Genomic DNA, 14,739 nt, shown 5'->3' with positions numbered 1-14,739 from the left:
CAAGCTTTTGCTTGCCAAACAAATAATTAAATAAAAAAAAAGAACATTTCCTGGTTCCAGCTTCCTACATTTGAGGATATAAAGTAAGTTGTGAAGTGAATATCTTCAAATATCCAGTTTGAAGGTGTCTTTAAGCTGCCTTGGGCTTTGGGAAATTGTAATTTTCACAATTTTTTCAAGACTAAAATGATCATTTAAGAAAAGTTTGCAGTCCTGCATGCGTGTCTGTTTGTTTAGCCGTTAACTTTTATCCATTTTAGTTTGACCTGCATTTGTTGTGAAGCACTTCATACTCAAAGTTATTTTATGACAGCTAAATTAACCCTAAAATAAATTATCATGTGTGGCAAAACAAACTGCAGAAGGAAGAATACAATTACTGCCAAAATTAATTGGTTACTCCGCTGTCCAAACACACAAGCCAAATGAAGCCGCTCTACATATTCACATGTAACTTACAAATGTGTGTGTGTGTGTGTGTGTGTGTGTGTGTGTGTGTGTCCACGCCGGCACACTCCTCTATCGTTCTATTACATGGGCCAGTGACTGCGCCATCTCTCCAGTTTCACCCCTCTGCTCTCCCAGACGTCTCATATTGCCCGGAGGGATGGTGTTGATGTGGGAGGCGGAGGTGGTGGTGGAGGAGGAAGGAGGGGGAGAGGGCGGGTGACTACACACATTATCTGTCTGAGAGCAGCTCAAACCGCACGGCCGCAAGCCTCCGTCTCCTCTCTGCTGACTTCTAACGTCTAACATTCGGCACCAATAATCTTACATTTCTTTTGTTCGCTTGATGGCGCCAATTGTTCGTTTTTTATTCGTTTCCTTTTGAGACAGAATGAGTGAAGAGGTCGGAGAGTGTCTTACTCATGTACACTGACATGAATGAGCGTGCTCAGCTGTAGCTTTTTAAAAGTAGACTTTGGTGATTGGCAAACTTTATGCTTGTAGAACTCCAAGTGTTTTATTCAGTTGTTAATTTGAACTGTTTCAGGGATATATTCATAAAAACATCACCTCTCCTTCTATTTAACACGTCATACTTAGTCCCTAACCATACCTATATTCATAATACACCTGTAAATATATCTGAACAGGTGGGGAAAAACATTTTTCTACAAATCAGATGTCCTTTAGTTTAATCTAAAAATCAATTCTGCCCCCTGGTGGTGACATGATAAACCTCCACAAAGTCCACTTGAACAGTGTGTTTGACAAAATGTAAGCTTATCGTAAAATAATAATCATAAAGATGATTGCCATTTAAGATTTAATGAGTTTTGTCAGGGCATTTTAATCTGATCTGACCAGGTGCACTCACGAAGCAAAGGTCTGTCATCGCATAAAGTTATCTGTCAGTCAAAGTACATTTATAGACAATTACAGGACTCAGCACTTGGCTTATCGTGTTGCTTGCAGACTGTTGGTTTCTCTTTCTGTTCATCGTGCAGAAACAAAACAGGAATCAGGAGTATTACCGCTTACAGCAACTATCCCTGATCCATTCACCTTTCAACTTCATATAAAAATAGTAAGAAGAAGAAAGATATATTATTGCTGTCGTTAACTTGAAATACAAGAGTTTTTCAAGGTGTTACATCTCAACTAATAATACTGAGCTTTTGTCGCCATTTTGAAACTTTTATCAGCATGTTTTTCTTAAATATTGTTTAAGCTTATTTAAGTGTAATGTTCGAGCGAATGGAAAACGATTTTGGTGTTTGTCAAAATCTCTTATACACACTTCTTCTACTGCCAATAACATTTTCAGGACAATAGGTGCATCAGTGGAGATACAGTGTGTCAGACCGACTCTATCTCCACTGAGTAATCGTCTCACCTCCATCCGCTAACGCCCCCGTGACAGCCTCAACCAATGGCAGACACATATAGGCAGTCAGCTTACAGCAGCGTGAGCGGAACTGGATCTCGGATGATTTCATTTGGACGCGATTCACAAAGAGAAAAATACAAAGAAGTCCCTCATACAGATGGCAAGAACTGACCACACCCTCGCCACAGTGTAAACACTTCTGCCGAAGCTCACCTTTTGTCAGAGCAGCATTATCATCCATCTCTGATCTGTAAATACGAAAGAAAAACACACAGGGTGTTCTCTTCTGTCTCTAATAAGAGGTGGGAGTAAGTAAACACAGCTTCTACACAGTCCTGCAGCGGATTCCTCCCATTGCAAGATGACTTTTATTATTAATCATCCTGCTTGATGTCAAACGTTTCAATCACGCTTCTCCTCGAATGAGAATGATTTTGGCCACCCACGCAGCTCTGAGAGAGCGGACATGACTAGCTTTGGCCGGAACTCATAGAGGGGAAGAGCTGATCTGATGTAACAGCATACTGAAAAACCTCAAGACAGTTTTACATCCGCCAGACTATGGAAGTAAACGCCGATGCCGGCGACTGAAAACTATCAGTTCAATGTGGAGAACTGATTAGGAGAGCCATGTTGACACGTTCACTGTATTTAATAAAGGATTTAACTCGTAATTACTGTGTGTCTTAGTTAAAAAACGGTGTCCAGACATACAAAACGGTGGTGTGTAAGGTTTTATGTGAAACTGCTGATATGCTGAGTCACTAATTACTGCTCTACCTTACCGCCCTTTCCTTGGTGCCTTTCCTGCTGATTGCATTGAAGGTCTGTATGCCTTAAAATGGACCTCAAACAAGGCCACAACCTGACAATGCTGTCGCCCTGTCGCCCTGTCTTATTATCATACACGACACACAAAACACAACAGATGTGCAGCTTTTCTTTAAAAAAAAATAAAATCTAGGATGTTTATATACATATATATATATATACACACATATATATATATGACAAAATATTAAAAAGCTTCCACTAGGCCACTGTTTTTGTTTGCGTAAGCATATCTTAAGGTGCTGTGAGTAATCACTGTCATAATAAGGAGAAATGATGTCACCTCCTTGTTAATCATTATCCAGCCATTGGAGGTACTCAAACCTTTATTACCCAGACTGAGAGGGAGCGATCTCCTGTCCACATGCTGGAAAAACAAACAGCTGTAAACTGACCATACAGTACGTGTTTTTTTTAATATGTCAAGGCAGGATAAAGGAACTAAAAACTGCACAATATTAGCATGTGCCCTAACTCTGACCTCGGACCGGCAATTTCGATGCACAATGAACTCATTGTCAGGGCAAACTGAGTCGATAATTTCAACTGCATGTGAGCTTTTTTGACAGTTAATCCTCTGCCCCCTTTTCGTCGACTCATTCTTTCCATGCGTCTATCTATTACAGCATTACAGCTGAGGTAGCCCGGTGGCTCGAGACAGTCATACGTATGTGGGCGGCGGCTGCTCCGTGTGCATGTGACTGGCACAACATGCAAAAAAAACGGCAGCAGAAGCAAAGCCCGAGTGCCCTCAGCTCTGTTCCTCCCTCCCTCTCTTTCTCTCCATCTGCAGTCCAAGCCCTAGAAAATCTGTGGCCTCATGTGCCTCCGACACACTCACAAACAGCTTATTGATATCATGTGTGTGTGTGTGATGAAATGAGACCAAGGGTGGCACACACAGACAAAAAAAATAAATAAAAATCTAAAACGCTGGGATTTACTGTGCTTACCGCACATATGTGTGTCAACGTTATGAATTATTATGCTCATAAAACTGTGAATAAACTTTTATATTTACAAGACCAGAAGCCGTTTAAAAAAGACACCACAAAAAGCTAGACTTCTGCTTTTTTTGGTGAACACGATAATAACAGGCTTATTTTCGCTGGAAGCAAAACAAACACGTTTCGAGCCAACCATCAGTGACATTAAGAAGTAATGTGTCACGCCAGCTGAACATGTTAAAGTCGGAGATGCTTACAGAGACGTGAAACCACTTCAGTTACAGTGAGAGTATGATTCAGCGTTTACCAAGAGGCAAGATAACCTTTCCATCCTGCTCGACTTTTGGTGCCTAGAAAAACACCTCAACAGAAGCAGAGAAATACGTTTTCGTGTAAAAACTCTTAAACGTGTCACTTCTAATTCGAATTCTCAAGCGGTTTTGCCTTAAAGTAAAGCACGAGCATGGCTCGATACAATGTCCTGTGACAAAAATCTAAATCAGGGGATGGACTCTCCTATTTATATCTGAACAGCCTAAATTAAAATGTAATGCGTCACAAGCGCGAAATAGCTCACCACGTGTGCATAACCCGATTTATATTTAGATATTTTCACCGAATGACCCACATCTGGTTAGAGATTGATTTGCCAGGATGCAACTATTAATACAAGGAGATCGTTTCTGCGTTTGAGTCTTCTCTGATCCAGTATACAGTAGAAAAGTCTGACTTTTTAAAACCGACAGTAAAACGACAAAATGAACACAGGATTCAGAAAGTCATGCCGAGGTCAAGACAAAGCATTCACTGAAGTCACTTCCTCTCAGACGAATTGTCTTCTTCCGACTCCAGCTATTAGGTCATTGAGAACGCAGAACGCAGCTTTGCAAATGTTATTGGGAAATACTCAAAGAGCTCCTGTTCGGCATAGTGTTATTTGTGCCGCTGTGTTTGGAGAAATTAGCAAGATGAGCAAAGAAGAAAGAATTCAAGACATATTATGGCTGAATAAATACGTCACTTATGTGGGTATTTAAACGTAACCTCAAGTATGTAAGACAAACCCTCCCTCTGTCTGGCTGTTATCCTTCTGCTCATGGAAACTGCCTGACTTCAAAGCAACAAAATTCCTCAATAACAAAGACTTTATCAGTAACACGGTATACCAAATAGTGTGTGCTTAACCTAAATCATAGTTGGTGATGTTGGCCTTTGATGTAATGAGCGGTCTGAAAAATAGTGGAGGAAGGGTTAGATCAGTGTGCGGGTCATATCGAGATACATGAGTCAATCTGCACCAAAACACACAACTTCTCTGAACCGCTGTGCGATTTAACGGCGGTGTGAAGACCGCAAGGTATAAAAACAGTTTGTGTTAATTATTTTAATTTTCCTCAGAAGTGTTAAGAAGACACAATCAGACATCAGGCAGATGTCGTGAAGAAATAGAACAATGTGAAAGGCCGGCGTGTTTAAGTAGGGCAGAGCCTCCGCTCTTCACAGCATGGTGAAATACCACGTATTGTGTAGAACTGCTTAGCAGCAATGACGTGTGTGTGTGTGTGTCTCTGCCCCATGGTGTCTGCTCATACCACTGGGTGGAGGCAAGTCCAAGGTGAAGAATGAACTTATTTCAGTTCAAAAAATATATTTGTTCTGCACAAGGCTGCTCTGAAGGGGGCTGGAATATAACATTTCAATTTATACTGCCCTATACAACTAAACGCGCTGTACAAAAATGTCCTTTTTCTGTATGCACAAGTCCACTCTTTGATGTGGAAATGACAGAGGAAGAGTAAACAGAACTAAAAAAAAAACCCTGCATGTTACAGAGAGTTTAAAAGTGTCCTGTTGCTTGATTTTTTTTAAAACTTAGGTCGAGCATCGATGCGTGTGATTAGAGTAAAAATGATGTTTGTGTAAATCTGAGAAGTCCGATTAGCACAGTCAGCCCTTAAGCAATCAAAGAGGACAGACAATAAAACCATTTAAAAAACCAAGTAATAAAAGGGGAATTTCAAATGAACAGTCAGCAGGAGGTGATTTCATTCACTGGGAATCAGAGCGTAGGTATTCCCCTTTTCTCGGCTGTCGGGGACAGCGGTTTGAATGGCGTAGCGATGTTAGTATGCAAAGCATAGCTCACTGCAGAGTGTGAATGATAAGAAATAAACAAACAACAAAAAAAAACGGAACGACAAAATTAGGGTAAAAGTTTCTTTCGTTTTCATCCTCTGTGATATGAAAACGCCGAGCGACCTGACTGCTACACTGAAGTATGTAACTCTCTGTGAGAACTCTGACAGATTACAATGATGCCCACGTCGCTATTGACCGCTTCTCTTCAAACTGAGCTGCTAAATTTAGCAGTGAAGAGGAGGACTTTCTTCCGAAAGGCATTTTTTTCTGACCAAAAGAACGTTCCGAATGCACTGATGTCATGAAAGTCAAGCCCTACAAAGAAAAACCACAGTGTAAGACGCGTTTGATGATGGCCTGGGTTTGTTATTAAAAGCGAGCTTTAATTGTCCCCTACAAAGTCCTCTCTCTCTCTCTTTTTACTATGTAAAATTGTGATCTGTTTGCTCTTCCATACTTTAAACAGAACATAAAAGGCATAAGCCATAACGTCTGTAATCATTCACAGTGCCCTTTTTCTCACCAAACACACACACACACCAACACACACACACTCACAAACACGCTCATAGACACATGCGCGCGCATCCAGGGGACTTCCAGACCAACACACCTCCACCCACACTCCACCAACCTTCCATCGCTTGCAGGCTGTGAACCCCAGAGACACATTCCACACAGGTCTGCTCACATTCACACAGATAAACTTAGAAATAACTTAGAGTATTGACACACTTCATCACTGATCGGCTTCGATGTGCCGTACGACCAAAACACTCGCAGAGCTGCAGCTACACCAGGAAATGAAGTGTTGTGTCTACTCACACTGCTGATGAAGTCACATGATAATTCACACTCATTTACACAGTATTTGCTACTTTATACTACTACCACTAAGGAAAATAATATATCTACTTCTCCTTTACTGCTTTTATTACTCTGTAAGCTGCATATTTTACATGCAAAACATGTGACCATCTGATTAAAACTGACTCAGCACACAATATGAACTAGTCAGCATATACAAACATGTGTAGAGACATTAAAATCAGCTCCGTCTTGATGAGCCGGCGTTAAAATGTGCTGTTTGTGTGTCAGCATCAGAAATACTCTGACAGCCACTGGTACAAACAACACTAAATATTTAAGTTAAGGATTAAACTGTGTTCTGTTGTGGTCTGCTTGTTTGTTTTCTTGTTAATCTTTGTGTGTGTGTGTGTGTGTGTGTGTGTGTGTATTTATTTTGGAGGTCATCAAAATAAGAGCATGCCCTCAATGTTTTTTTTTATTTAAAGCCACTGAAAACCCAAAATCCACAAACGCCTATAAAATTTATATAACCTTTACAACCCTATATAATTTATGTACTATTATGAAACTACTTCCTAATACTTATACTTACTTATAAAAGCATTAGGAAGTAGTTTCAATCCAGATTTAAAATATTTTAACAGAAGTTTTTGAATTTTTTTTTATTACAGTAATTAATTCCGTGAATTAATAATAATTAAGAAAATCCACATTAGTCGTCTCGTAAAACAAACCCCCTTTCAAAGCTAGCCGGTGTTTCGGTTTAACCAGCGACCCTGTTAATCGGTGACCCGTTATGCCGAATGCGTATGTGGTTGTCGTGGTTACGACAGCTGTTGAAAACACGAAGATACGTAGCTGTCGTCATGGATTCCTCTTTGTTATTATTATTATTATTTAATTAATTAATTAACGTTACATTAAAACGTAGCTGGTTTGTCTCTGTTTGAAAGATTCGTATTAAACGGTTGTCGTAGCTACGTCACCAACGGACGCGTTCGATCGCCTTTTAACACGGTCGCGCGTTAAAGCGAAACACCAGAGCCACAAAAAAAACCCCAACATTTAACAATTAAAAAATTAACAATTAACTCATAAACTGTGAATAAAGAAAATATTTTTACACCCGCTTTACTTATTAAACAGAAAAATATAAAACCGTGCACCTCAAGTTTCTGTCTTAGCTAGCTAAGGCTAGTTAAGCTTAACTGCCCTGTTAACTTGTGGTAAAACACATATACACGCATTGAAACGCCACAGAAACTAAATAAAACTCACCCAAAAAACGTCTTGGTTAGTGTTTCCACCGGTGCAATGGTTGCCCTCTCTGGTTTGGACTACGTACATCGTCAATTCACAGAGTGAGATGTGAAAGTTTGTGGTAAAATTACTGTTTTCAACGACGTCGCTTCTGTCTGCTGGCAAAGTAAAACGCACTTTAACCAGGTTTTCTATCTGCTGTCAAAACTAGGTTGTTACTTCTACACCTGCAGCTTTTCTGGGTTTGTTTGGTTAATTTGTGGAGTCATTAAAGCTTTTGGGCAACTGCAAATCAACTCAAAAAACTTTTTTTAGTATAAGTTTGTAAGTGTAATGTGTCATTTTTGTTTTAGTTTTTTTGATTATGTGTCATCACTCAATATTATTCATACAAAGAATGAATTCAGGAACTACTCATCAGCCCACAACTGTGCTGAATAATCAACGTCTATGAAAGAAACTTCATCATTTACGAGCATGTCAACCACTCTTAACTATGCAGACACATAACATTACAGTTTCACTATGACTTAAGTTTTTCGATATTAAAACACACGTTTATTACTTTTGTTCCTATATTTCTTAGGTATCAACAAAATGCAGCAGCCATTGATTTGCACACAATAGCTGTTGTTTCGTCCATTGTGGAGACAGACGGGCATGCCAGTAATTTTCTGAAAAGCCTCTATTGAGATGATGCATTTGTTCACTAACCCATCAAATTGCCCCAGACTCCCAGGACTCCAGCTGCCCACAAAAAGCACCAAGCTTTATATGTGTCAACTGGATTTTACACCAAGTACAACAAATCTGACACGATCAGGGCCTTTAAAGGGATCATTCAGGGTTGTATGAGGTCTTCACACATAGTCAGTGTGATACATACAAAAAAGAAAACAGAAAAATGTGTTTCAGCCACATTGAAAAAAAATAAAAATAAATTAAATGTACACTACTGTGAACATACTCTTAGTGTTTTACCTTGCCATCAGATGGCCCTTCCCCATGATCCTACACCGTCTCAACCATAAAGTCATGAAGCAGAGTGCTACTTGCTTCCTAATTTTCACGTTTCCTGTAAAAAGTCAGATACGTGATAGTGTGAACATTTACTTTCCACTGAACGCAACCTCCAAAACCAGCGGGGCCAGTCTGGCAGAGAACACAGTCATTGACTGAGGTGGTTTTCTGGCATCCCGGGGCTGAGTCAGTTCACTTATCTACATGGTTGTCCAAGATAACGACAGCAATCTCTCCGTCAAGAAAGTTCATAAATCACCTTGGTTGGTCTCAGAGGCTAAGCTCAAACCTGGTCCAGTCCGGGTGCTGAATCCAGTTCTGTTGCCTGCTAACTTCAGATTCAGGTAATTAGTGATTTTAGCAAGTCATGAGGCTCAGGCTATCTGTTCACCAGGAAGCAGATTATTTCACCAGCAAATAAAGTCATATTAATCATATTAATAAAGTTGTGGTGTTGGACAGAAGTAAACGAGGCCCGGCCTTAGACGTATCAGCCCTCAGAAAGAATCACTCACAAACTGTATCAGAAAGAAGTCACTCCACTCCAGCGGTGTCATCAATGAGACAGTGTATCACAACAGACAGCGCACGATGAGTCAGACTTCATGTGGTATCATGACGGGGCTAGATACTTTTGAGTAGGTGACACTAGACATATGTGACTTCATATGGGCTTTAAGTATTCCTACACCTAAACTTAACTGTGGTATTGATTTTGTTTAGTATGGTCTTTTTTATGAGGTTTTATGAGGGTTATGCTGTCTACTACTTTGCTCTGCTTCTGCTTCTGACAGCTTCCCAAAAACTGGAAGCCCAGTAACCACCGTCCACTGCAAGTGACGCACTATGAGTGAATAAGTACCTCATTTCAAAGAACCTGAACTATCCCTGTAAGATTGGGGGCCTGCATTATTACCTGAGACACTGTCTTCAAGAAGGGCCTGATGTCAAAGTCCTGTTCCAATCCTTCCTCCTCGTGAGTGTGCGTTCTGAGAAGGTATGTGCCACTGCATCAATCTTAGTGCATCTAGCACACGCTAATAGTGTTTTCCTTTTGACTAGGTGTTGTAACCACCTCATTGGGTGGATTCCAAGATATACGCTGTGTAGGACGATTGTTCGGCCGTACACCGCGGTTCGGGCATAAGCATTTTTTTTTTTTTACTGGGGACTGATCCCCCTTATGCTGAGTGAATGAGTGTGTGAACGTGTGATTGTGATAGTGTGTCTAGGTTGAGCCTGGATTTTGTTTTTGTAATTTTATTGTTATTCAGAGTTTTGTAAATTGTTTTTGAGTTTTGTTTTCTTTAGTTCTTTGTTTTGGGCAGTTATCATTTTGTTTAAATGTAATTTGCTCATTTACTTATAGTTGTTAAGTTTTGGGTATATTCTTTTTTTGTGTGTGTGCCATCTCACTAATGTGTTATTCTTTTTCCTCTTCAGTTGCTGTAGGCCAGTGGTGGTGGTGCTGGTGACCTGGTGGTGGGGTCCTCCCGTCATATCTTGCTGTGTCCCTGGAAGTGGTTTTCACTGAGAGTGTGTGCTACGTGTGCCTGGTGATTCCTGCACTAGCCCTTGCCCATCCACTTTGGTCTCAGCTCTGATTAGGTTTTTCTTTCATTTGTGTGAATGAGTTTTACTGAGGATACTTTTTAAAACAAATGTTGAATAAAATGTGTATTTTTAAACCTTGAATCACGTCTCTTGCCCTCCAGTAACCACGAACCTTTGTGCCTTGTGTTTGAGCAATTCCCTGGGTGAAATTCCCAGGGTGGCCTTGTCGAGCTTTTCCCTCCTTAATAGTGACCTAACTTTTTCACCCCCCCTCGCCACAGACAGACATTAGCTCATAGTTGACAAAAAGCCAAAGGGGTAATCTTGTTGTTTACCATCTGACTTATGCGGCAGAGGATAAAATCATAGGTACAGTGATAATTCCCAGAGTTGCAAAATTATTCTTCGTCTTATGGACCTTTAATTAACTTTTGATTGTCTAGTTATTAGATCAGCTAGTGTAAAAATTATAACAAATCCATTTCCTCACATTTTTATTTTTTATATTTTTCCAACTATATGACCTCTGCTGGGCTCTGTATCATATTATAAACACCTCTGTGCCTGATGAGCCTTCAAACTCATGGATGTATTACTCAAACTGGCCTTCCTGGGTCACATTTCATTACCTGTGCCTGTAACATTGCACCCTGTAAATGCAAGCTATTGCAATTTATTTGTTTTTATTTGTATACAGTGCTCTTTATGTTGCTGAATGACCAGAGAAAATCAGCTCAATCAGCATATTAATCCATCCATGGCAGACAAAAAGGGGATCACCCCTCTTGTTTGGGGTCTTCAGCCCTTTTGCCCTCACGGTATCATGTCTGTTGTCATATTATCTTGTCATTCTGCAATGAAAGGTAAATAATTAATAGGCCTACCGATCCCCTTACAGTTAGCTGTCACACTCCATCAAGAGACAAACAGACAAATCAATTTCAGCTGACAAAACAAGCTCACCCCCAAGGTCCACTCAGTAGCAGATGTCGCTACTTTTGATCATGTCACGTGTGATCTGTATCAGCTCATGTCGGTTTCCATGGAACTGAACTAACATTTTCATTCACACTTTTCTGTTAATTTTAGAATAAAGAGTAATAATAAAAAAAAAGAAACATGACCTCCTGACGAAACAGCAAAGGGTGTTCAGTCTCCTGTAAAAAGCAACAGGACTTCATCTGGTACATTTGGTGTTTCATGTCCACGCACTGATTATGAATAAGTACCTCATACAGCCACTTTTTTTTTCTTTTTTAGTTTTGGTTTGGTGCCAAAGTCTATTTTCAAGACGTTCATTGTTTCATGTAACATTCCAGCGCTGAAACACCTGGGAAGAGGATTACATGCTGTTATCTGACTGGTGCAAAGTGGATAACTTCAGGATCTTCTGATGGAACAGCAGAGAAGATTAACTTTACTTTTAAATCCCCACCGTGAAAAGCAACAGGAAGCCATTCCTGCCTACAGACATTACATTTGGCAGGAGAGGAGCCTCTGTGGTTCTGTGACAGTTTATTTTTTGAACATGGAGATTAATACACAACACTGACTCATTCACTAAGGTTGTACAATGCACATTTTTGCACAAAGTGACTTTATAGAGGTGATGTATGTTATATGTATGTTATATGTACATATGTATGTATGTATATCAATATAACAGCAGTATTGCATTCTGAAACTGGGGGCCATAAGTCACAAAAATACCAGTTTTTATGAAATGTTTTCAGGCAAAAAAGTGAAACACATAAAACATAGAAATGGACAATCTTTACTGAGATTTTGACAATACAAATTATATAAAATATTACTTTTTTCCCATTAAGTGAGCTTTCACAAGTTAGTGGCTAACATTATCTTATAGGACCTCCAAGCCAACCACCCTCATGACACACACATGCCATGTTATGACAAGATGAAGCTATACACTTAGAAAAATCTAACTTTGATTATTTTTTATCAGTCTCACTGACAGGTGTTAAACCTTTAAGGATGCATAGAGTAATTAGATTAGATTAGATTATACTTTATTCATCCCACCACGAGGAAATTCACTCAACTCAACTCAACTTTATTTATAAAGCCCTTTAAAGACAGCCACAGCTGACACAAAGTGCTGTACATGAAATAAAACATGAAATATAAGACATATATGAGAACAATATAAAAACAATAATAAACGATAAAACAATGTTAAAATAATAATAAAGCAAAAAACAGAAACAGAGTCTCATGCTGGGTTAAAAGCCAAGGAATAAAGATGGGTCTTAAGGTGCATTTTAAAAATGGACAGTGAAGGGGATTGTCTAATGTGTAGAGGGAGGTCATTCCATAATAATGTAGCACACTACAGAATTAGAAAAAAAAAGTAGACAGTCCACCTTGTGAATTATCAAATCAAATCAAATCAAATCAAATCAATTTTATTTGTATAGCCCAAAGTCACAAAGTACATTTGCCTCAGAGGGCTTTACAATCTGTACAGGGAGTGACACCCTCTGTCTCATTTCCTCAAATTTTTATTTTTAATATTTTTCCAACTATATGACCTCTGCTGGGTCTGTATCATATTATAAACACCTCTGACTCATGGATGTGTTACTCAAACTGGCCTTCCTGGGTCCACATTTTATTACCTTGCTGACATCCCCGTAAATGCAAGCTATTGCAATTTATTTGTTTTTTTTTTTGATACAGTGCTCTTTATGTTGCTGAATGACCAGAGAAAATCAACACGCTCAATCAGCATATTAATCCCTCCATGGCAGACAAAAAGGGGATCACCCCTCTTGTTTGGGGTCTTCAGCCCTTTTGCCCTCACGGTATCATGTCTGTTGTCATATTATCTTGTCATTCTGCAATGAAAGGTAAATAATTAATAGGCCTACCCTCCCCTTACAGTTAGCTGTCACACTCATCGAGAGACAAACAGACAAATCAATTTCAGCTGACAAAACAAGCTCACCCCCAAGGTCCACTCAGTAGCAGATGTCGCTACTTTTGATCATGTCACTGTGATCTGTATCAGCTCATGGCGGTTTCCATGGACTGAACTAACGTTTTCATTCCACACTTTTCTGTTAATTTTAGAATAAAGAGTAATAAAAAGAAAAAAAGAGAACATGACCTGACGAAACAGCAAAGGGTGTTCAGTCTCCTGTAAAAAGCAACAGGAACTCATCTGGTACATCTGTGTTCAAGTCCACGCACTGATTATGAATAGTACCTCAAAGAGCCATTTTTTTTTCTTTTTTAGTTTTGGTTTGGTGCCAAAGTCTATTTTCAAGACGTTCATTGTTTCATGTAACATTCCAGCGCTGAACACCTGGGAAGAGGATTACATGCTGTTATCTGACTGGTGCAAGTGGATAACTTCCGGATCTTCTGATGGAACAGCAGAGAAGATTAACTTTACTTTAAATCCCCACCGTGAAAAGCAACAGGAAGCCATTCCTGCCTACGACATTACATTTGGCAGGAGGAGAGGAGCCTCTGTGGTTCTGTGACAGTTTATTTTTTTAACATGGAGATTAATACACAACACTGACTCATTCACTAAATTGTACAATGCACCCTTTGCACAAAGTGACTTTTAGGTTGATGTATGTTATATGTATGTATATGTACTTGTAGTGTGTATCAATATAACAGCAGTATTGCATTCTGAAAATGGGGGCCATAAGTCACAAAAATACCAGTTTTTTTGTTAAATGTTTTCAGGCAAAAAAGTGAAAACACATAAAACATAGAAATTAACCACTCTTTACTGAGATTTGACATACAAAGTATTACTTTTTTTCCCATTAGTGAGTGATTGACAGCTTTCACAAGTTAGTGGCTAACATTTCTTATGGACCTCCAAGCCAACCACCTCACTGACACACATGCTATGTTATGACAAGATGGAGCTATACACTTGTTTGAAAAATCTAACTTTGATTATTTTTTACCAGTCTCACGGACAGGTGGTTAAACCTTGAGGTGCATAGAGTGATTAAATTAGATTAGATTTACTTTATTCATCCAACCACGGGGAAATTCACTCAACTCAACTCAACTTTATTATAAAGCCCTTAAAGACAGCCGCAGCTGACACAAAGTGCTGTACATGAAATATAAGACATATATGACATAAACATAATAAACGAAACAATGTTAAAATAATAATAAAGGAAAAACAGAAACAGGTCTCATGGTGGGTTAAAAGCCAAGGAATAAAGATGGGTCTTAAGATGCATTTTAAAAATGGACAGTGAAGGGGATTGTCTAATGTGTAGAGGGAGGTCATTCCATAATTAATGTGCATACTAGAATTAGAAAAAAAAAGTAGACAGACAGAAA

This window comes from Larimichthys crocea, chromosome X, assembly GCF_000972845.2.
Source record: "Larimichthys crocea isolate SSNF chromosome X, L_crocea_2.0, whole genome shotgun sequence".
Classification (NCBI taxonomy): domain Eukaryota; kingdom Metazoa; phylum Chordata; class Actinopteri; family Sciaenidae; genus Larimichthys; species Larimichthys crocea.
Note: the sequence above shows the minus strand (reverse complement) of the source record.